The sequence below is a fragment of the Filicampus tigris genome, chromosome 8 (assembly GCF_054856515.1).
Source record: "Filicampus tigris isolate MCC_2025a chromosome 8, RoL_Ftig_1.0, whole genome shotgun sequence".
Taxonomy (NCBI): domain Eukaryota; kingdom Metazoa; phylum Chordata; class Actinopteri; order Syngnathiformes; family Syngnathidae; genus Filicampus; species Filicampus tigris.
This window is the reverse complement of record NC_141224.1, coordinates 27045107-27068418: the sequence shown is the minus strand read 5'-3', so window position 1 is coordinate 27068418 and position 23312 is coordinate 27045107. Positions and strand designations below refer to the sequence as shown.

General features: G+C 44.7%; 2 long non-coding RNA genes across 3 annotated transcripts; one reads left to right on the top strand and one right to left on the bottom strand.

The window, feature by feature from the left end:
• The first annotated feature begins 308 nt into the window (after positions 1 to 308).
• On the top strand, positions 309 to 1362 carry LOC147144186 (uncharacterized). Its single transcript, XR_015087866.1, has 3 exons — positions 309 to 651; positions 803 to 964; positions 1239 to 1362. It is a non-coding gene; the product is annotated as an uncharacterized LOC147144186 (long non-coding RNA).
• Positions 1363 to 14769: 13407 nt separating this feature from the next.
• LOC147144185 (uncharacterized) lies at positions 14770 to 15863 on the bottom strand. Of its 2 annotated transcripts, XR_015087865.1 has the most exons (3): positions 15815 to 15863; positions 15290 to 15472; positions 14770 to 15160 (listed from the first exon to the last, which is right to left on the bottom strand). It is a non-coding gene; the product is annotated as an uncharacterized LOC147144185 (long non-coding RNA). The 2 variants fall into 2 exon arrangements; XR_015087864.1 differs by lacking the exon at positions 15815 to 15863 and having other exon boundaries at positions 15290 to 15795.
• Between the last annotated feature and the right edge of the window lie 7449 nt (positions 15864 to 23312).

Sequence of the window (23312 nt, the reverse complement as noted above, 5' to 3'; positions counted from 1 at the left end):
TAATGTAGCCATTAATGTATAACATTAACGGCAAACATTCAGGATCAAACCTATGTAAATATACGCAGTAACGTGTATATACACATGTATATACACACCAACATACATCTACATAAAAAGTATGAGGAACACTCATTTTAGCCTGTACATAGTACAGAGGAAAAAATACTCTAAGTAAGTGCTGCAGTGCTGTAGTGAAATGTAAGGAACAGCATTGGATAAAAATAAAACTAGGCTAACAGTAGTGGGGAATGTTGAGTATTGCATGGTATTACAGTAGTGGGGAATGTTGGGTATTGCACGATATGAGCTCAGGTGCAGGACTGCACAATTGCACTAATGTCCGCCAGTTTGTAGAGACTACACAATGTTCTTGTTAAAGAGTCTGACAGCAGCAGGCAAGAAGGAACGGCGGAATCTCTCCTTTGCACAGCGAGGGTGTAACAATCTGTCACTGAAGGAGCTGTGGAGTGCTGTTAGGGTGCCCTGGAGGGGGTGGTCCGGGTTGTCCAGCATTGATGACGGCTTGGCCAACATCCTCCTGTCCCCCACCGAGTCCACATAGTCCAGGGAGCAGCCCAGGACAGAGCCGGCCCTCCTGACCAGTTTGTCCAGCCGCTTCGTGTCCCGGACGAGACGCTGCCTGCCCAGGTGAACACTCCCTGGAAGAGTCTGCTCTGACTCTTCCTATAGAGGGCGTCTGTGTTGTCGCTCCAGTCCAGTTTATTGTTCAGATGAACACCCAGGTACTTGTAAATTGAGACTCTCTCAACATCTGTTCCCTGGATATTCACTGGTGCAGGTGAAGAGTGCTGGCGCCTACCGAAATCCACCACCATTTCTTTGGATTTCCCCGCATTGATCAGGAGGCGGTTCTGCTGGCACGAGTCCACATAACCGATCATCTCCGCCTGTGATGAGGCCGACAATCGCAGAGCCGTCATAGAACTTCTGCAGGTGACAGGTAGGGGTGTTGTAGTTGAAGTCCGGGTGAACAGAAAGGGAGCCAAGACAGTTCCCTGTGGGGCCCCCGTGCTACAGAGGAGCACGTCAGACACACAGTCCTGTGTCCTCACATACTGTCGCCGGTTTGTGAGGTAGTCCTGGATCCATGTGGTGAGGTGGTGGGCCACCCCCGCCCGCTCCAGCTTGTCTCCCAATAGGGTGGGCTGGATGGTGTTGAAAGCATTGGAGAAATCAAAGAACATGATCCTCACAGTGCTCCCCGCCTTCTCTAGGTGGGAGAGTGAAGTGTGGAGGAGGTAGATGATGGCATCATCCACACTGATGCCAGGCTGGTATGCGAACTGGAGTGGGTCCATTGAGGAGCTCACCAGGGGGCGCAGGTGGACAAGGACCAGTCTCTTCAGGGTCTTCATCAGGTGAGACGTGAGCGCCACTGGTCTGAAGCTGTTGAGCTCCTTCGGGTGGGGGGTCTTTGGCACCGGGACCAGGCAGGATGTTTTCCATACCTGGGGGACCCTGCCCAGCTTCAGGCTCAGGTTGAACATGTGCTGGACAATTCCACACAGCTGGTCTGCGCAGGATTTGAGGAGCTGGGGGCTGATGCCATCTGGACCCGCTGCCTTCCTCGCCTTCACATTCTTCAGCTGGTTCTTCACCTGAGATGTTGTGAAGGCCAAGGCTGGGCAGGAGGGAGTGGTGTGGTGTCTGGTGTAGCTGGGAGCTGGAGACTGTGGAGAAAAGGGGGAAGGGGGTGACACACCCAGCAGGAGGAGTAGGTGGAGGCTGCAGCAGGAGAGACTGAGTGGGGGCAGGCATCTGATCGAACCTATTGAAAAAGAGGTTCAGCTCATTTGCCCACTGCAGGTCCCCCCCAGTCCGGGTCTTGGGTTGTCCGTGGCCTGAGATGGTCTTCAGGCCCCTCCAGACTCCCCTGGCATTACCCTGCAGCAGCTGCTCCTCCATCCTCTTCCTGTAGGACCTTTTCCCCTCTCTGATCCTCCTCCTCAGCTGGCGCTGCACAGTCTTCCGCTCCTCTATGTTGCCTGACGCAAAAGCCCTCCTCTTCTCCTTCAGGAGAGCTTTTATGTCTGGTGTGATCCAGGGTTTGTTGTTGGAGAAACACCTTACTGTCCTGGTGGGTATGGTGTTCTCCATGCAGAAATTTATATAGTCTGTGATGGTGTCTGTTAGACTACTAATGTCTTCCCCGTGAGCATCACTGAATACTTCCCACACAGTTGTGCTGAAGCAGTGCTTTAAGGCCTCCTCGGCCTCTCCAGACCATCTCCGAACTGTGCAGGTCACAGCTGGTTGCCTGCGGACCAGAGGTTTGTACACAGACTGGAGAGTCACCAGATATTTATCATGGTACAGATCTGTGTCAGGGTCTGCCAGGTTATGCTTTATAAAACATTTATGTCTGAATATTGGGGGGCTTGGAACGGATTAGGGCATTTACATGGAAAACACGTCTCTACTTACAAATTTTTCTACTTAAGAAATTTCTTCCAGAACCAATTAATTTCGTAAATAGAGGTACCACTGTATTGCAAAATAACGCAAGGTTATTTTAAGAGGAAACAAAAACTTCCACATCCGGGTCGTTTAAATGTATACGCTGGTAGAGATTTTTATGGTCTAAAGATGTCCCACATGAGGACATACTTCGCAAGCAAAGGGGTGAGGTACTAAATGTGAACAGTTAGTTAAAAAAACTATTCCGGATTACACACACAAGACAGGCTGGTCATGTTTCTGTCAGTGAAGTGAAATGGCTGACTCGGAGCGACAAACCGTTCCGGCCCCGGGACGTACTGCCCAGTTCTGCGAATCAATATGAGAATAGAATCGTTCACCAGCAAAAATGTGGTCCTGTAATAGAGATGGGATAATCAAACAAACAAAAAATAAAACTGATTAACTGACAAACAAAAGATAAAAAACAACTGAGTAGGGGAGCATGAAAATATAAGTAAAATTCAATAAACGTGTGAAATGTTACCAAAAAGTTCCCAAATTGACTTAAATCCAAAGTGAATTACTTATTATAGGAAGGAAGGCCACACTCACAGTTACTCTAGCAAAAGTTGTTTGGAGTGCAATAACTTTTAAATTTGGCTGTCAGGTCGTAATTGCCATAGATTTCCATGCGATGGTGGTGTTGCGGCACAGTAAAAAATGTATAGGCTGAGTAGATATTTCAAATGTGTTTAATTACACCAACAACTCCACAAATTAGATCCATAATGCATTTTAATAGCAGGTGGTTAATTTTTTTGATTACTTTAATCCCAACGATGACGTATGATAACGCGTGTCGTGGGTTAAAGATGCTTATTAAATTGCTATTAACAGAGCTGGGTACTTGACCCTTTTTTGCCGGTCCGTCCTCCGTCCTCCGTCCGCGACCTGGTACCCTTCCAGCCTCGTCCCTCCATTCTTGGAAAAAAAGACTTGGACTACAGTCAAACGAACAGCAACTTGACGTGACAAAGGACAATGAACCGACAAGAACTGAAAGAAAGCAGTAAACTAAAATATAAATTGGCAAGACAACAAGGAACACATGGACCATACACGAAGGGTAAGAGGGAGCTGATTGGCTAGCGCAAGGGACCGGGATGATGCGCACAGATTGACCCAATAACCAAACAAAACAGACATAGACAAAGAAACACAAGGAAAAACATGAAAGTAATGTCAAAAACCAAAATCAACAAGGGCAGACCCTGACACAGGTCTGTACCATGATAAATATCTGTATGTGCACCAATACTTATCCATCCATCCATTATCTGTACCGCTTCTCCTCACAAGGGTCGCGGGGCGTGCTGGAGCCTATCCCAGCTGTCTTTGGGCAGTAGGCGGGGGACACCCTGAACTGGTTGCCAGCCAATCGCAGGGCACACAGAGACAAACATCCGCACTCACAATCACACCTAGGGGCAATTTAGAGTATCCAATCAACTTACCATGCATGTTTTTGGAATGTGGGAGGAAACCGGAGTGCCCGGAGAAAACCCACGCAGGCACGGGGAGAACATGCAAACTCCACACAGGGAGGCCGGAGCCGGGATCGAACCCACAACCTCTGAACTGTGAGGCGGACGTGCTAACCAGTCGACCACCGTGCCGCCCTACCAATACTTATAATTAAGTTAATTATTTCTTGTCTTTTTTTTGTTGTGATAAAACTCCAAATGGTGTTCCAAAGTTTAATAAATAAAAAAACTCTGTTTTAAGTCTTTTTTTCCACCCAAAAATGCTTCGTGCTGGTTAAGGGGTACTTGGCTGAAAAAATATTTCACAAAGGCTACATCGTTGAAAAAGGTTGGGAACCACTGCTCTAAGAAATGGCAAGGTAGCACCTGACAATATATTTCGTAAATGGATCATGCGATGATGAAACCGACAATTTGTTGCTTTTCCTGCATAAGATGAAAATTGACAGTGATCCCAACCAGCATATTCATTCTACATTGTCCAATCTAAAATGTTATGTGTTATGTTCATGTTTGATGGAGAGTTTTGACAGTCAACCAGTAACTATAACCCGTACAATGTAGCCTGTGTACTCTGGATCAGCTACATATACAGTGGTACCTCTACTTACGAAATTAATTGGTTCTGGAAGAAATTTCTTAAGTAGAAAATTTTGTAAGTAGAGACGTGTTTTCCATGTAAATGCCCTAATCCGTTCCAAGCCCCCCAATATTTAGACATAGGTGTTTTTTAAAGCATAAAAATGCATCAAAACATGTAACAAATACATGTTACAATTAGATTATTGCATAATAAATGAGAGTTGTGCATAATGTAAAAAAACAAAGAATAAAAAATAAAAATGATGGTCGTTTATCTTTTAATTGCTGTCCTCAACGCTTTTTGCCCTCTTTGGTTATTGTTCTCTCTCAGAAGTGGTTTTTACCTATCATTTTGTAAAGAACTGATTTAATAACGTGGCGACTGTCGATACATTACGGTCATATTCTTTGGCGAGATCAACCAAACGCAGCCCTTTTTCATACTTTTCTATTATCTGTTGCTTTGTTTGTATGGACAAAAAAAAACGATTTTCTCCTTTTTTTCTTTTCCTCGTTTCTAATTCACGTAAAACTATCGGAACACCTCATGGCCCGAGGGGCGAATGACGAGGACGCTGCATAGACATATCTATCACATATATATCTATCTACCTGTCTATCTACACACAGACACATACGGTAGAAGTCCCTCTTACCCAATGGGATGCCAGGAAGATGCTAGGTAATAATAGCCAATGGCAAAGGAGCTATGAGTATGTTGCGTTCAGGAAACTCTGGAGCTGCGAGTAGCAGCCCATACTGTATTTTTACCTTTCGTATCCTGAAATTTCGTAACAAGAGGCAATATTTTCCTGTTGAGGCGTTTCGTAACTTGAACATTTCGCATGAAGAGACGTTTGTAAGTAGAGGTACCACTGTACCGAAGAATCAGAATTTTCAACCAACTTCCAGCGGTTCTCATTGAAGCACTTTATGATTTTACAAGAGCACTGACCCAAGCTGCTCCAGGAAGTTGGTGTCAAAGGCCATCTGTTTTTATCACAACCTACCATTTCTTTTTCCTTGATGCTGACAAATCACAACATTGCAGGGAACACACACTGTCATCTACAACCAGTTTACTCATATCTAGTTGTGCGTTTCATGTTTGGTCCAGAGAAATAAGCAGAGGTCAGTTTTTTACTAAATTTTGCTGGTCGGCTTTTGTCATCTGTCATTTTCAAGTGAAACAGAATTGTAATCGTCAGCTGATCAGAAAATATAGAATCAGAAAATATTGGTCAGCTATTTTGCTGTGAAATATTCACACAACCCTTTATTATTATTATTATTATTATTATTATGTGAAAGCAAGTGGAATTCTCAATCTAGTCACTGTTTGGCTATTCAAGCATATTTCTATTGTGGGGGAGGTTTTAGGACATCATGGGGTAAGTTGAGCCACTTTTCCTTTTCAGGATCACCACAGGGAGGTTGTTGGCAAACTAATACATAAATATACACTTTATTTCAGGATGTTGTACCTGCGTACAAACAAGCAGATGCAATGCGAGCATTGTAGTTGTAAATGGTAAATGGGCTGTCACTTGTATAGCGCTTTTCTACCTTGGGTGGCACAACTTACTACATGCCCTGCTGTTAGACTCTGCACTCAAAACCATATGCTTTTGCTGCTTTTGAACTTTTTCCATACCTTTTTTATATAGTTTGGTATTTTTTATTTTAGTTAATAAATCCAGGTGGTGAATACGAAATCTGACCAAATGCCTTATTTACAGAACTGGGCAATTGACCCTTTTTTGCCGGTCCAGCCTTGACCCTCCGCCCTTGACCTGAGTACCCTTCCTGCCTCGACCCTCCTCCCTTATTCATAAAAATTATCGCCCCCGGCCCCGTTTTGAAAAAAAATAAAAAATAAAAAAAAGAAGGCATCTGTGCATGACGCCGCTGCGTGAGAGATGTCGGCAAATGTTTATTTAAAGATCATTAGCTGGCTAATTTACTATTCAAACCCGCTGTGGACACGCTTCAAGCATGCATCAAACACGCTTCAAACGCGCCGCTAGTAGATACCCAACTGCGTGTACTTACTTCCATTGCGAACCCTGGAGGGAACGGACGCTGTCACTACACAGGGTCTGCACGCAGGGGAGTGTCATTTGTTTTGTCAGGCTTAGTCTTCTAAGCAAAAGCACCCCATCCCCGATGTGGGCAAATGAAGCAGCTGCGGCATTCTGGTTTCAAATTTCCCACGGTCAAACACCAGCGCGCCTTTTTCTTCGTCTCATTCTTCTTCTCCCTTCCATACAAACCGGGGGAGGGAGATTTATTATTTTTCTAACATGCTACATTATTGTGTTGTGGTACATATTTATTTTTATTCAGCTAAGTATTTGTTCCTTTTGCGGTTGGTTTTGCCGTCTTGTATAATTATGTGGGTCCAACAGACGGCAAGAAGTCGCATTCCAGTAAGTTATTTATTTTCCACACTTCCCCTCTACTCTTATTCCCGACCTTCAAAATAAAACCATACCAGCCAACCATTACACAGCAGGTTTGCTACAGCGTATTTCTGGAGCGAAGAAGAAAGAGAGAGATAGAGGTGGATTAGAGCGAGGTTGTTCAACTTCAATGAAGACATCCGTGAACGTGTCACTGCTGCAGCGCTACGCGCAGTTTGAATTTATACGTGCGGGCACAACCCACAAGTGTTGTTTTGAATATGCCGGCACCTCGGCAACTACAGGCTCCCATGCCAGCTCCTCTGCACCCGGTGCCTCAGCAGTGCCATGCCCTCTTCCCGGCACCTTGGCAACTACAGGCTCTGATGCCGGCTCCTCCGCAGTGCCAAGCCCTCTTCCCAGCACCTCGGCAACTACAGGCTCTCATGCCGGCTCCTCTGCAGTGCCAAGCCCTCTTCCCGGCACCTCGGTAACTACAGGCTCCCATGCTGATTCCTCTGCAGAGCCAGGCCCTCTTCCCGGCACCTAGACAACTACAGGCTCTCATGCCGGTTCCTCTGCAGTGCCGGGTCCTCTTTCCGGCACCTCGGCAACTACAGGCTTCCATGCCAGCTCCTCTGCACCCGGTGCCTCAGCAGTGCCATGCCCTCTTCCCGGCACCTTTGCAACTACAGGCTCTCATGCCGGCTCCTCTGCAGTGCCAAGCCCTTATCCCGGCACCTCAGTAACTACAGGTTCCCATGCCGGTTCCTATGCAGTGCCAGGTCCTCTTCCCGGCACCTCGGCAACTACAGGCTCTCATGCTGGTTCCTCTACAGTGCCAAGTTCTCTTCTCAGCTCCTCGGTAACTACAGGCTCTCATGCCAGCTCCTCTACACCAGGTGCCACAGCAGTGCCATACCCTCTTCCCGGCACCTCGGCAACTACAGGCTCTCATGCCGGTTCCTCTGCAGTGCCAGGCCCTCTTCCCGGCACCTCGGCAACTACAGGCTCTCATGCCGGCTCCTCTGCAGTGCCAAGCCCTCATCCCGGCACCTCAGTAACTACAGGTTCCCATGCCGGTTCCTATGTAGTGCCAGGTCCTCTTCCCGGCACCTCGGCAACTACAGGCTCTCATGCTGGTTCCTCTACAGTGCCAAGTTCTCTTCTCAGCTCCTGGGTAACTACAGGCTCTCATGCCAGCTCCTCTACACCAGGTGCCACAGCAGTGCCATACCCTCTTCCCGGCACCTCGGCAACTACAGGCTCTCATGCCGGTTCCTCTGCAGTGCCAGGCCCTCTTCCCGGCACCTTGGCAACTACAGGCTCTCATGCCGGCTCCTCTGCAGTGCCAAGCCCTCTTCCCGGCACCTCGGTAACAACAGGCTCCCGTGCTGATTCCTCTGCAGTGCCAGGCCCTCTTCCCGGCACCTCGGCAACTACAGGCTCTCATGCTGGTTCCTCTACAGTGCCAAGCCTTCTTCCCGACACCTCGGTAACTACAGGCTCCCATACCGGTTCCTCTGCAGTGCCAGGCCCTCTTCCCAGCACTTCGGCAACTACAGGCTCCCATGCCAGCTCCTTTGCACCCGGTGCCTAAGCAGTGCCATGCCCTCTTCCCGGCACCTCGGCAACTATGGGCTCTCATGCCGGCACCTCTGCAGTGCCAAGCCCTCTTCCCGGCACCTCAACAAATGCAGGCCCCTATCCGAGTTCCTCAGCACCACCAGACTCTGACGCAGTTACGTTGCATTGTTACGTTACGTTGACACTGCAACTTCTGCGGCTGCCCTTCAATTCTGCTACGACGGCGCAAGGCCTTCGGCTGCTCTCTGATTCTGCTCCAGGGGCGTAAGGCCTTCGGCAGCCCGTTGACTCTGTTCTGGCGGCGCAACCTCTGTGGCTGCCCTTGGATTCTGCAATGACGGCTCCCGCAGCGCAACCTCGACGGCTGCCCTTGGATTCTGTTACGATGGCGCAAAGCCTTGGACTGCCCTCTAATTCTGCTCTGACCTTTGGCTGCCCTCTGACTCAGCTCTGGTGGCGCAACCTCTGTGGCTGCACTCTGATTCTGCTACAGCGGCGCAAGGCCTGAGGCTGCCTTCATCCCCTGTGTGACCCCATGGATGCACACCAGACTGGTTCTGCCTGGGAACCTCTTGTCTGGCCTTCTCCGATCTGTCTTGATTTTGGTTTTGATTTAGACTTTAGTTTCATGTTTTCTAATTGTTTTTCTTTTTTTTTCTTTTATTTTCTTTGTGACCTTGTTTCTGTTGTTGTTTTAGATTTTGGGCACCATGTGGTGTCCGTTGAGGGGGGGCTACTGTTATAACTGGTTGTTTACGTGATGTATCAGTTGCTCTGCAGTTGCTATGGTCCTTTTATGCTTTGTCCTTTATTTTTTTGCTTTATTTTGAACAAAGAAGAAAATAATAAATAAAAATAAAATAAGAAAAAAACAACAACAAAAAAAAAGAGTGTCATTTAAGTGCATACAACAAGACATACATTACATGTTCGAAAAGGTGTAGGAAGTGTATGTATACTTTTATATTCCTACCCATTGTATCTCCATTTCATCAATAAGATATTAAAATACTTTTCCAATTTTCCACTAATTCTATAACAAGAAATAGTATTATATATAATAGAAACAACAGGCAATACACTTCCATATCCACTACCGATTACTATATTAATAAATGCTTTTAAGTGTAGTTCAATATTCAATTATACTAGATTCTGTTGATACGGATTGGTTCACCTATTAGAAATATGGGTAAATGGGTTTACATAATGACACAAGAACGATAGTAATAATAGCAATAATGATAATATAACCACACAGTAATGACCATATAATAATATATAATACATATGTGAAATAATATAATAATATTTCTACATCTCTATCAGCCCCTCTTCATCTTTATATTTCTCTAAAATACTTATTTTATATTTCGTTTTGAACTGGTGTATGTATGGGCATTGTTGTAGATCAGTATTCAGTTTATTCCATAGTTTTACTCCACATATAGATACAGAAAAACTTTTCATTGTGGTGCGTGAGTACTTTGTCTTTAAATTATGTGTTCCCCTTAGATTCTAGCCACCTTCTCTTTCTGAGAACATATTTTGAATATTACCCGGAAGTAAATTATGTTTTGCTTTGTAGATTAGTTGTATAGTTTTATATTCTATAAGATCAAACAATTTTAATCTTTTAGAGCATAGAAACAGTGGATTTGTGTGGTGCAGATAACTGACGTTGTCGATTGCTCTCATAGCTCTTTTTTTGCTGTATAAATAGAGGTTGCATTGAACTCTTGTATGTGTTTCCTCAGACCTCTGAACGATAATTTAAATGTGGTAAAACTAGTGAGTTGTAAAGAATGTGCAAGGATTTTTGGTTGAGAAAATGTTTTACTTTAGACAGGGGAGAAATACTTTTTGAAAGTTTAGATTTTATATATTGTGACATCACGTTAGGTTCGACAGGGCAAGTGGAGACTTCTTAGGCCATAGTTTCAACAAAAATCACGATTTATTATCTTCTTTCAGTCAGTTGGTGTAAGGAAAAACAAAATGACAAAATGATAAAAATACAAAAAGCGCCAACTAAAATGTTTTGGGGCTCGACCAGGCGCTCTTAGTGGGTTCTATTACTTTTAATTCCAGCATCTTCCTTACCTCCTCCCCCACTGTCTTCTTGCGAGCCTCCGGTATTCAGTACGGCTTCTGGTTCACAGTTTTTCCTGGTTGTGTGCGAATTACATGTTCTACCAGGTGGGTGCATCCAGGGACAGATGAGAAGACATCCTGGTTCCCATCCACTAACTCCTTTGCCTGCTGGAGTTGGTGAGGATCAAGGTCCGGCCCAAACTGGACTTGATCCCGAGCAGGTGTGGCAATAACTCTGGGAGGGAGACAAGTGAACAATGCCTCTCGCACATGCCATATCTTCAAGAGATTAACATGATGTATTTGCTCACCTTTCCTCTTCCCAGGTTGTCGCACTTTGTAGTTGACGTCCCCTATTTTCTCCATTACCTCAAAGGGTCCTTGCCAAGTCGCAAGAAATTTGCACTCGACTGTGGGGACCAGCACTAGAACTCTATCCCCGGGTTTAAACTCCCTGTCCTATTATATGTACCACTCTGTTCTCTTTGAGCTTTCATCATATGTTCCTGCACAATGGGCATGACAGCGGCCATTGTATCTCTCATGGCCTCTACATGTTCAATCATGGTACGGTGAGGGAAGGGCTGCTCTTCCCATGTCTCTTTTGCAATGTCCAGTAGGCCCCTAGGTTTGTGGGAGTATAGCAATTCGAATGGCGAAAAGCCGGTGGAAGCCTGAGGAACTTATCGCGAATAAGAGATAGGGGAGCAGCTGGTCCCAATTTCTTCCATCCTTGTCGATAGCTTTTCTCAGTATCGTTTTGAGGGTCTTGTTAAACCTCTCTACCAACCAATCTGTTTGAGGGTGGTAGACGGAGGTTCTCAACTGTTTTGTACAACTACCTGGTAACTCGCGACATAAAGGGAGTACCCTGGTCTGTGAGAATTTCTTTTGAATTTCTCTGCTGCTGAAGAGGAAGAGTTCTTTGGCTATTTGGGTAGCGTTTGCTTTTCTTAAGGCTGATGGCCTCTGGGTACCGGGTAGCATAATCTATGATCACTAGTATGTATTGGTGTCCTCGAGCACTCTTCGGCAGCGGGCCCACAATATCCATCCCCACCCTCTCAAATGGGATTTCTATGATAGGCAGCGGTATGAGCAGGTTCCTATATGACTATTTTGGAGCCTTCAACTGACAATCTGGGCAACTGCGACAGTAGTTTTCTATTTCTTTGTGGACTCCAGGCCAAAAGAACCTCTGTAACACTCTTTCCTTTGTTTTCTCCACCCCCAAGTGAGCCCCCATCAAGTGGGTGTGAGCCAACTGCAACACTGTGGGGCGGTGTATTTGAGGAACGAGTAACTGTTCCAGTATTTTATCATTACTTGTAACTACCTGATACAAAAGACCATTCTTTCCTGCAAAGTGGGGGTAGGTCGGAGTTGTTCGTGTTCCTACAAATGTTCCCTCTATTATTTGAAGGTTTTTTAAAACATTGTGGGGTCCTGTAATTGTGCTGTCCCATACTGACCTTTAAGGGGCACTTCTGCTTATGGGTGCACCACGTCGTTTTGGGCACAGATTGGGACCCAGAGCCTGCCCAGTTCCCCTGCGCGACCTCCGGTCCCAATGCTTCAGCCGCGAAGGCTTTGGCGCACTGTTTTCGGGGTTTCCGACTGCGACGCTTCCGTGCTTCAAGCCACAGCATCTGAAAAGCCGGGCAATCTCTGCCAATTAGTACAGGAACAGGAAGGGCCTTGATCACTCCCACCTCTAAATTAAAAGTGCCTTTAGTGATGGTGAGCTTCACCAGGGTGGTAGGATATTCACAAATATCTCCGTGGACACAAACAACAGGCACTCGTTCTCCTTCAGAAAAGGGAGTGGCGTGCACCTCTGCCTCCTGGACCAGGGTTCTGGCGCTTCTGGAATCGAGCAGGGCTTCTACATCGCACTGATTTATCCTGACAGGACAAGTGGGTCGGGGGCTCTCACTTTCCCCTAGGAGGGCAGCAAAGTGGGTGTGAGTGCTACTAGTAGTCGATGCTGTGGGCATAGGCCTCATAGGGGAGGGCTCGTAAATACCGGTCCATCACTAGCGTCTGTATTATTTCAGCAGGGCTCTTCTTTTCTGCTTCTAACCATTTTCTTGTTAGTCGGATGAGCTCATGCATCTGTGAGCGAGGAGGGGCATCATTTTTACACACCCAATTGTGAAAACGCTGTGCCATAGTAAATTTAGTAAGGCCATTTCTGCTCAATATCTCTGCTTTCAGTTGTTCATAATCTTGGGCTATGTCGGTATCTAAGTCCTGGTTTTGAGTGCCTCACCTCAGAGGAATGGCGCCAGGAGACCCACCCACTGTGCTTTCGCCCACACTTGTTGTGTGGCCGTAGCTTCGAAGGCATGAAGATACGCGTCTACATCATCGGTCACCCCCATCTTGGGGATGGAATCGCTTGCCTTGGGTGTAGCTCTTGCCAAACAGCGTAGCTCTTGTTCTTTTGAGTTGGTTCGCCTTGATTTGCTGCTGGAGCAGGGCCGCATTGGTTTCCTGCTGTGCCTTCTAGGTCTCCAACAGTACCTGCATTAATCGCTCCATTTGGCGGTGGGGTTGGCTTATGTAGAGCTGAGAAACTTGCTGGGTCAATTCATCAGGTCATCCATCTTCATCCACCTCTATGCCCCGCCCCCATTCTCCACCATATGTGACATCACGTTAGCTTCAGTCCGCTGATAGTGTAGTGGTACACACGCCTGAGTTGTGTGCGGGCAGCGTGGGATCGATTCCCGCTCAGTGACAGTGTCTATGTGTGCCCTGCGACTGGCTGGCGACCAGTTCGGGGTGTAGTCTGCCTTCGCCCATTGACGGCTGGGATAGGCTCCAGCAACTCCCCGCGACCCTATATAGGATAAGCGGTTTGGAAGATGACATGACGTTAGCTTCAACAGAGCAAGTGGAGACTTCTTAGGCCAGAGTTTCAACAAAAATCAAGATTTATTATCTTCTTTCAGTCAGTTGGTGTAAGGAAAAACAAAATTGACAAAAATACAAAAGGCGCCAAATAAAGACTGTTCTCAAAATTCCAAAAACAACTTTCCTCCAAATGGAGTCTGTTCTTCCTCTTGCTTCTGTTCGGTTCTTTCCTGTTGTCCTCCCACACACACTCTGCTCCTTGATTTCCCCCAATTTAAATCCAGCCACGTTGGCTTCAATCAAGTGGCTTAAGCAGCCACACCTGTTGGGGTTATGGGGCATTCTGGGAAATGTAGTGCCTGTATTGTCGGCCATCTTGGGGTGTGGCACCGGCGTCTGAAATGGAATGTAGCCTCCTTCCACTACACGTCCCCTTGTTATGCCACAATATTTAATATGAGGCTTCCAACAAATTTTCCGGTCAATAATTACCCCAAGGAATTTTGTCTCCTCCACTGTCTCTATGTTTACACCTTCAATGTGTACTTTAACTTGGTTGTTTGCTTTGACATTTCCAAACACCATCAATTTTGTCTTGCTTAGGTTTATTGATAACTTGTTTTTGTCAAGCCATATTTTAACTTCTTGGAAGTCTGATGTGATTATATCCAGAATATGTTGCATTTTTTCACCAGAAACCAGAATATTGGTATCATCTGCAAACAAAACAAATTTCTCGATGAATGAAAATTTCCCCACTGTGGGATCAATAAAGGCATTCTTATCTTATCTTATCTTATCTTATCTTCAATAAGTGGGAGACTTTACATATGCCATTAATATATAATATAAATAATTTTGGTCCTAACACTGACCCCTGGGGTACACCACACACGATGTCCAAACATTTAGATTGAAATGATCCCAACTTCACAAACTGCTGCCTATCTTTTAAGTAGCTTCTTAACCAGTTCAGGGCCATACCCCTAATCCCACATTGCTCTAGTTTATTAATCAAAATATTATGGTCTATGGTGTCAAATGCTTTCTGTAGATCAACAAACAGTCCTAATATGTGTTTCTTTTTGTCGATTGAATCAGTGATCTCTTCAATAAGTTCTGCTAAGGCAAATGTGGTTGACCGATTTGCTCTAAATCCATATTGACTGTCCGAGAGTAGTTTGTGTTTTTCCATGAATTTATCTAGTCAATTATTGAAGGGTTTTTCGAGAATTTTGGAGAATTGTGGAAGAAGGGAGATGTTTTGTAGATGGGAATGATTTTTGCAGTTTTCATTTTACTTGGAAATTGCCCTGTTTGAAATGATAGATTCGTAATGTAAGTAAGTGGTTTGGAGATTCCCAGAATGACCTTTTTCACTGTCTTCATGTCAATTTCATCAGTCGGTAGATGTTTTTTCTTTACAACCATTAACAATATCAATCACCTCTTTTTCTTCAACAGGTTTAAGAAACATTTAACATGGATTTCTTTCAATTAAGTCCGTGTAAGTATTGTTCGCTGTGTCATGATTGTGTATTTTTTTGCCAGGTTTGGTCCAACGCTGATGTAACCCCAACGTGCTGCTGCCAGCCTCTGCGCACTGATGAGCTCTGCGTTGTGTTGTTGTGGGCGTGGGCTATGCGTCACCGGTTCATATGTGTTGAGCTGCAGATGAGGATCAACAAAACTGATGTTGTACTCACCACGCTTGAGTCCCCCTGTCTGCTGAGGATGCACTGTGCTGTCATCTGCCATTATACGTGTAAACTAGTGCATAACTTCAATTCTACCCACTTGATGTTGATGCTCGTTACAAGACTGGAGAAAGGCTGGAGGCCGAGGCAGAGGGTCTTTTCAGCCCCAACCGGGCGTCACTGAAACAAGATCATTCGAATGTCTCAATACGCCACATCCGGGTCACGGCACCTTAGATGTAACCCAAACGTGCTGCTGCCAGCCTCTGCGCACTGATGAGCTCTGCGTTGTGTTGTTGTGGGCGCGTGGTGATGTGGAGAGAAAGCAGAACGGGACTCAGAATGTGGCTGAGATGATTGTGCTTTAATTCCCTTTTCAAAATCAAAGATAGACTCAGATCACGATTGTGCAGTGAAATATAAAAATACAAAATACAACATAAAACACTTAATTTCTGAAGAACTCAAAACGTGGCAAATCTCCCACCCAATATTTTTTAACCTCATTCACATAAACTTAACAGGCATGTCAACACGCATTAAAAACAATATTAACTGAACATAAGGCATGGATAGCATATTAAGCTAATGATAACGAATAGAGGACGATAGCAGCGACGCTCACCTTTTCAAAATCAAAGATAGACTGCCACAAAATGGACGCTGCCGCAGTTACAGGCAATACTACTGGGTCCCAACAGGGACAAAAAGTACAGACATGCATATCTACTAAAACAAAAAATGGTCAAAGGGCAACACCTTGTGGCAGCCACTAATCACTACCTTACACTGACAAAAAAATCTGTTGACTTTATTCACAACCTCGTCCATATTGTTAATGTTTATTTCATTTTCTATGAAATAAGGTGGGTAGTTGTCCTCTCTGTGACCATCTCTAATTACATTATTTAAAATATTCCAGATATCCTTTAATGTTAGATTTATTATTTTCTAATAATTTGGTATAATATTCTTTTTTTACATCTTTTCAAAATACTGGTTAACTTGTTTTTATATTTCTTGCATTTGTTTTCTGTTTCTTTAGTTTATTTAATAAATTCCCTATATAGAGTGTTTTTCTTTTTGCAAGCATTTATTAGCCCTTTTGTTATCCACTGATTGTCATTATGCTTTGGTTTTATTTCACATTGTTTGATTGGCCAGTTAATATCATATAATCGCTTTTTTGAGAAATTCATCATAAGCTTTAGCAATACCTTTTTCTTTGTAAATCGTATTCCAGTTGTCTTTCAGTAAATCATTTTTAGTGCTTTCATAGCCTCTTCAGTCCTTATTTGTGATTTTCTATCTTGGTTGTTTTTGCTACATTTACAGTCATAAATTATAAATACTGGTAAGTGGTCACTAATGTCATTTATCAGTAGTCCACTCACCAAATTGTTCTCCATGATATTACTAAAAATATTATCTATTAGGGGCGGCACGGTGGTCGACTGGTTAGCTAGTCCGCCTCACAGTTCAGAGGTCGTGGGTTCGATCCCGGCTCTGGCCTCCCTGTGTGGAGTTTGCATGTTCTCCCCGTGCCTGCGTGGGTTTCCTCCGGGTACTCCGGTTTCCTCCCACATTCCAAAAACATGCATGGTAAGTTGATTGAACACTCTAAATTGCCCCTAGGTGTGATTGTGAGTGCAGATGTTTGTCTCTGTGTGCCCTGCGATTGGCTGGCAACCAATTCAGGGTGTCCCCCGCCTACTGCCCGAAGACAGGTGGAATAGGCTCACGCCCCTTGTGAGGATAAGCGGTATGGATAATGAATGAATTATCTATTAGTGTGGGTAGTGATTCTGCTGGGCCTAGTAATACTAGGATGAAGGCTGAGGCTATATACTGTGTGAATAAACTCTTCTGTCATTTTATGTTGGTTTGGATTGAGAAGATCAATATTATAGTCACCACAGATGAACACTGTTTTTTTTGTTTGTTTCTGTGTAGACTTCCTCCATCCAGTTTTTAAATGCGTCAATATTCAAACCTGGTGTTCTATAGATACAACTTACATACACATTTTTCTGTTCTTCCAAGGATATTTCTACTGTAATACATTCTACCATGTTATCCACCATATGTGTCATTCTTTCTACTACCTTGAAACAAAAACTCCTGTCTATATACAAAGCCACCCCACCTCCATTCCTGTTATCTCTATTCTTACAAACCATTTCATATCCATCTATTTCAAAGCCCATGTCTCTTTCTTCGTAAATAAAAATGTTTCCGATACTGCAATTATGTTAAAGGGTTGTGTGAACTGGTCTGGATAAGATTTGATATGATGAAAATTGGCATACAGGCTTCTGCTATTAAAGTGAATAATTTATATTTTTTGGGCGGAGTCAATGGTGTTATATTGCTCTCTGTGCAATACTTGCAGGTATTGTTGAAGGTATGAAAAAAGTTATTTTCTGGGTCAATGTCATTTTCTATGTCCTGTGAGTGAAGCTCAGTATATTGAAAAGTATTTAGTTCCAGTTCATTGTATTGAGCAGTTCTTTGTGTTGATTGGGTGGCAGAAGGCTGTCACAGAGTTTGAAGACATCACCCTGTAGAGATTTGTAATGCTCATCATGTTTTTTGTTGTCAGTTTTTAAGTCGTCCACTTCCTTTTGAGTATATTGTAGACTTGTTTTTATTTCCTGTAGCTCTCTTGTCAGTGCATCCAGTCTATTGTTTGTTGAGTCCATGATTGTTTTGACAAAACTTTTAAAAGTGTCCTGTTGCTGTCGTAACAGAGTTATGTACATATCCTTTTGCTTCGGAAGCAGTTCGTTCACCTTTGTCAGCGACACAAGCTCCTCATCACCTTTGCCCGCCGCTTTTCTCGGCTGCATTTTGTGTCTCTCAGTTTTGTTGCTAGTTTCACAGTTCGAGGCTCGGTCCTGGGCGCCGCTGGTGGTAGTGGTGGTTTGGCTAGCAACTAGTGTTGGTGCTGGCAGCTGGTGGTGGGGCTAGCAGCTAGTGCCGGACCCAAGGGTCGACCGCCACTTGCCTTCCACCACAGAGGCCGGTGAATCGGGCTCTCGACCCCAGGAAGGACTTGCCGGGCCGCCATCGCTCGCTGGCTCGCTTGCTGGTGCCGGGCCGATGTCATACAGGCTTGAAGTCTTACAGTTTAAATCTTTGAGTTACACATTGACACATTGTCAGTACGTCAAACCTTCTTGGAGTGAGGATGCACTCTCTTCCCGTCCAGTCATGATCTCTGTTGTTACTTTGTAATTTCCTTGATAGACTTTTTACTCTTCAACTTCCGTGTCATATCTGCGAATGGGTCCAAATCCCGCTCCTCACATGACAGATCTGCCTCCACAGGACATATGAAATGAAAACAACACTGAATGCATGATGTTTGAATTATATTGCAGTTGTAGTTGTATTCAATTTCTGACCACTAGTGCAAGAAAAAACCCACAACAACTTTATTATGCGTTCCATCATCCCGGAATGTGACCGACCTGTTGTTCAAAGAAAAAAAACAAAACAACTGGTATTTTAACTTTTCTGCTCACGTGTGCCAAGCTCTAAAACATTTTTATTTCACAAATTTGGGAAATCGCTCCCTCAGCTAGCTCCCAAACGTGGGGGGAGGACGCAGCCAGCTTCATTAACATGCACAGCCTCTGTAAAAGACCGTGCAGAATTTCTCTCTCTCTCTCGCCTGGAAAAAAAGAATCTCTCTCTTTATGGAAGCTCTTCTCAAGACTCTGGCAAAACGCATCCGAAACTCACTCTCTTGGGAAACTCTTGTGAACTCTCTACACCCTTTCTGAGCGTGGCTCACTAACTCTGTCACCAGCCACCCTGTGATCCATCCCGGGTCAGAACATTTGCTTCTTTTTGTTACTTTTTGAGTCGCCCGTCGACCAACCACGGCACACGTGGGGACCTTCAAAATTTTGTTTGGTCCGATCCGATGGTTCTAGCCTCCACCTAGCCAGCACAGTGCGGCCGCATCCCCAAAAAGGTGCGGCACTCCCCTCAAAACAGGGATCACAGCATGCATCCAGCAAAAAGCCAACGTGCCCTCGCGACCAGTGTCTGGCCGCCTGCACGGGTAGCCCCACCTGGTCCGAACCACTCCGCATGCTGACCGCAGAACCTGGAGTCAGTGGAGTCAACTCAGGCGTGTGTACCACTACACTATCAGCGGACATGAAATACATTCATAAAATGACTAAATAAATAAATAAATAAAATAAAAAACTTTAAGCATGGACGAGCTTCGGTTCATAGTTTGTTTTTTCTCATTTGATTCAGCCGATCTCTATGTATTTTGCAACCTAGGATAGTACCGGTCAGTGTTTCGCTGAGCCTGTAGATCAAGGACTTGTTTTGCCATGTTCCATTGGTTGGTGGGTACCTTCGCGTGAGGCTCCCCACGTTCCTTGACAGTGTTCAAAATCACGGCATTAAGGTCAGAGGTTCCTATGCTAAATAGGGTTCAAGTAGATGCGGCAGCTAAGAGCAGGTCTCCCACAAATTGCTTTGGGCGTTAGGGGTTCCCGCTGTGTTTAGATTGAGTCACTGTAAACTGTTGTTTGAGCATGTGTGTACTGTCAAGCATGGTGTGGATGACTGCATCTCGGGGTTTAAGTTGGGCGAGCACTCGTTGGGTCTGTGCGTAACAATTTCTTATTAGCAGTCCTGGTTGATTCAGTTTCCGTGTTTCGGCCCCCCTTTGGCATGTGCTTTGTGTGTCATGGCCGTTTGATGTTATGACCCCCTTTGGGCCACATGCATTGGCGCAGTGCGCTCCACGGGGCCACAAAGAAGACCGGCCATGACTAGATCCAGTCGGGTATGGACACTGCTGCAGGAAGAAAGTGAAGCACGCAGCTGGACGACACAGAGAGAGTGGCGTCCCAGATAGCAAAATATGGGTGAATCAATGTTGAAATATGGTTCGGCTTAAGTGTTGAATCGATGTTGAAAGCGCAAGGTTGATAAAATGTTGGGTCAGCGTTTGCTTTTCAACCATTTAGCACACAACATTCAACCATCATCTAAATTGGAATTAAAATATTGTAAATGGGCTTATATATAGCCCATGTTATATAGCGCTTTTCTACCTTGAGTAGTCAAAGCGCTTTACACTCATCTACCTACTGATGACGCAGCATCAGGAGCAACTGGGAGTTTTGTATCTTGCTCAAGGATAATTCGACATGGTCAAAATTGGCCGGGGATCGATCCCAGAACCTCCAGGTTGGGAAACGGCCACTCTACCATGCCGCCCCGCCCCGCTGAAATAAAAAACATTGGCTTAGTCCACTACAAAATTAGCTTTTCCCTTACCCAAATGACCTATGATATATCTGACCGATGTTTAATGACAGAAAACATGTTTAATATTCCAAAATGTATTAGAAAGTCATCATGAACTAGGCATAGCGAGCCTTCAGGGTCGACAAGATTGACGACAGTGTGAGATTGTTCGTCAGGTGTCATGTTGGAGCACGCAGTGAGGACAGCGTCCCTGGTTCGCGTGTGAGTCAGCAAACGGTTGCTATCAAAGGAGGGGCAGTGTTGTGCGCCTCGGGTGGGTAGTTCCATTTGGCAGAGGGGAAGGTAAGTGTCCCAAGGGTGACTTGTAGTGGTCGCTTCAGGGACAACAAGCTCAGTCCCCCTTTTTGACAGGTCATCGACCTAGTGATGGTCATGTGCATTCAAGGCAAGGTCTTGATGCATCTGACAGGCCTAGAGCGTAGCAGTAGGCGGGTGAGTTGAGCTGTGGTGCAAGTGGCCGGGGCGGTGCACCTGTGCCTGGATTTTGCGTTGACAGTAATCGATCAGGGGTGCGAAGCGGTCCAGCAGGTCCTGGCCAATGAGCAGAGGGATCGCTTCCACAGGAGACGCGTAGACCGGCTGGACCAATTGGACACTTCAAGAACACCAAAGTGTCCAAATGCATGTCGGTTAACGCGAACGCCTGAAAATATGCGGAGCAATGTTGGAGGCAGAGCCACCTATTTTTGGTTTGCAACCTGGCCTGCAGTTGGTTAAGCAAAGTGACCCTCCTGGTTTAGGTTCGAACTTTTGAATGTTGCATGCCAACTTGTCGAAATCTTTCCAGGTCACAATCATGTGCACTAAGCGGTGCCTCAGACGGGTTGGGGCCTTTTCTGTTGCTGGTCCTTCCCTTTGGAATGACTTTCCATTAAATGTTAGGCAAGCCCCCTCTCTGTCCATTTTTAAAACCCGTTTGAAGACACATTTCTATTCTTTGGCTTTTGATTCAATGTGTGACTGACAATTCTCTGCTGTTTTCTGGTGTCTATTGTATATAGTATTTTGTGTTCAGTTATTGCTTTTACTTGTTATATTATTGATATTTTGTTGTTGTATGTAAAGTGCTTCATTACAGCTGTAGCTGAAATGCGCTACATAAAATTGTATTGTATTGTATTGTATTGCATTATATTGTATTGTATTGTACAAATATGGTTGCCTGTCTACGGCACGCAGAATGATGGAGTCTGGTTTTACTTCTTGATTTTTTTCAATCAATATTCTATTGAGTGGAAATTTTTATTGATATCGTTCAGGTGTCTATCATGATATACAGTAATATAGAATTATTGTCCAGCCTTATTATGGACACATATCAAGAAACTTGCTCAATACACTCATAATACAAGCATGATCAAGTAAAAAGAAATGTTTTGCTGAGTTTAATTTAATAGATAATGCCATTTTATTTGCCATTGCTTTGCTTATAGAGTACTTTTAGTCACGTGAGAATCGGGATTTGGACCCATACGCAGACATGACATGGAAGTTGAAGAGTAAAAAGTCTTTATCAACAAAAATACAAAGTAACAACAGAGCTCAGGACTGGAAGAGAGTTTGCATCCTCACTCAAAAAAGGTTTGACGTACTAACAACATGCCACTGAGTAACTCAAACCTTTAGGCCTATATGACATCATAAAGGACAATGCTTAAAGGACCATAGCAACTGCATAGCAATTGATACATCACGTAACAACCAGTCATAACGCTTTTACCTGATTCATTTTCGAACAGACTATTGGCTAACAGCCAACCAGAGCCGACATCATTTTGCATACTGTGATTGATGGCTCATTCATTCAAATCTAAAAAGCACAAGAATGACACAAATCTCTTAGTTCTTCACAATTCTAAAAGCTGCTTTTTACTTTGGTTTATTCTTGCTTGTATTATGAATGTGTTGAGCAAGGTTCAGAAAAAGTGTGCATTTTATTTCATGAAACCATGACTGCGATGGTATGATAAACAATTACTTCTCAGCTATGTTGTTAGATTGTTATGGTGTGAAAATAATTGTTATAATTGAAATTGACTGCAATCATCTATTCTAATGACAGATTCTTATAAAATGTGTATTCAAACATGACTCCTGACCACCCCAGGCTACCATGTAGGTATACCACTGATGTTGATTGGTTCAGTTTTCTCTCTAAATTGTAAAACAATTAAAGGGCTTCTTCCTCTAAGTTGTGAGTCAGTCTCTTGAGGTAAAATGGAGGAAAATAATAATTAAACAGCACTTCATCGGCCCTAAAAGATGCTGGCCCACCAAGCATCTTCCCTGTTTCCCCGATGGCCAGTAGTTTGGTGCTAGTACTTTTTCAGATCGATATGGCATCAAAGGTTTTGACTTTTTAAAGACGACGAGAGAGCTCCCTTAGCCACCACTGATGTGGCGTTCGAATGTTCAGCATCAACTTGCTAATGAGTTTTAACACGTTTCTAATTTTGATAATATGCCTTTCATGCCGCGGCACGGTGGTTGAGTGGTTAGCACGTCCGCCTCACAGTTCAGAGGTCGTGGGGTCGATCCCGGCTCCGGCCTCCCTGTGTGGAGTTTGCATGTTCTCCCCGTGCCTGCGTGGGTTTTCTCCAGGTACTCCGGTTTCCTCCCACATTCCAAAAACATGCATGGTAAGTTGATTGGACTCTCTAAATTGCCCCTAGGTGTGATTGTGAGTGCGGATGTTTGTCTCTGTGTGCCCTGCGATTGGCTGGTAACCAATTCAGGGTGTCCCCCACCTACTGCCCTGGGATAGGCTCCAGCAGGCCCCGCGACCCTTGTGAGGATAAGCGGTATCGATGATGGATGGA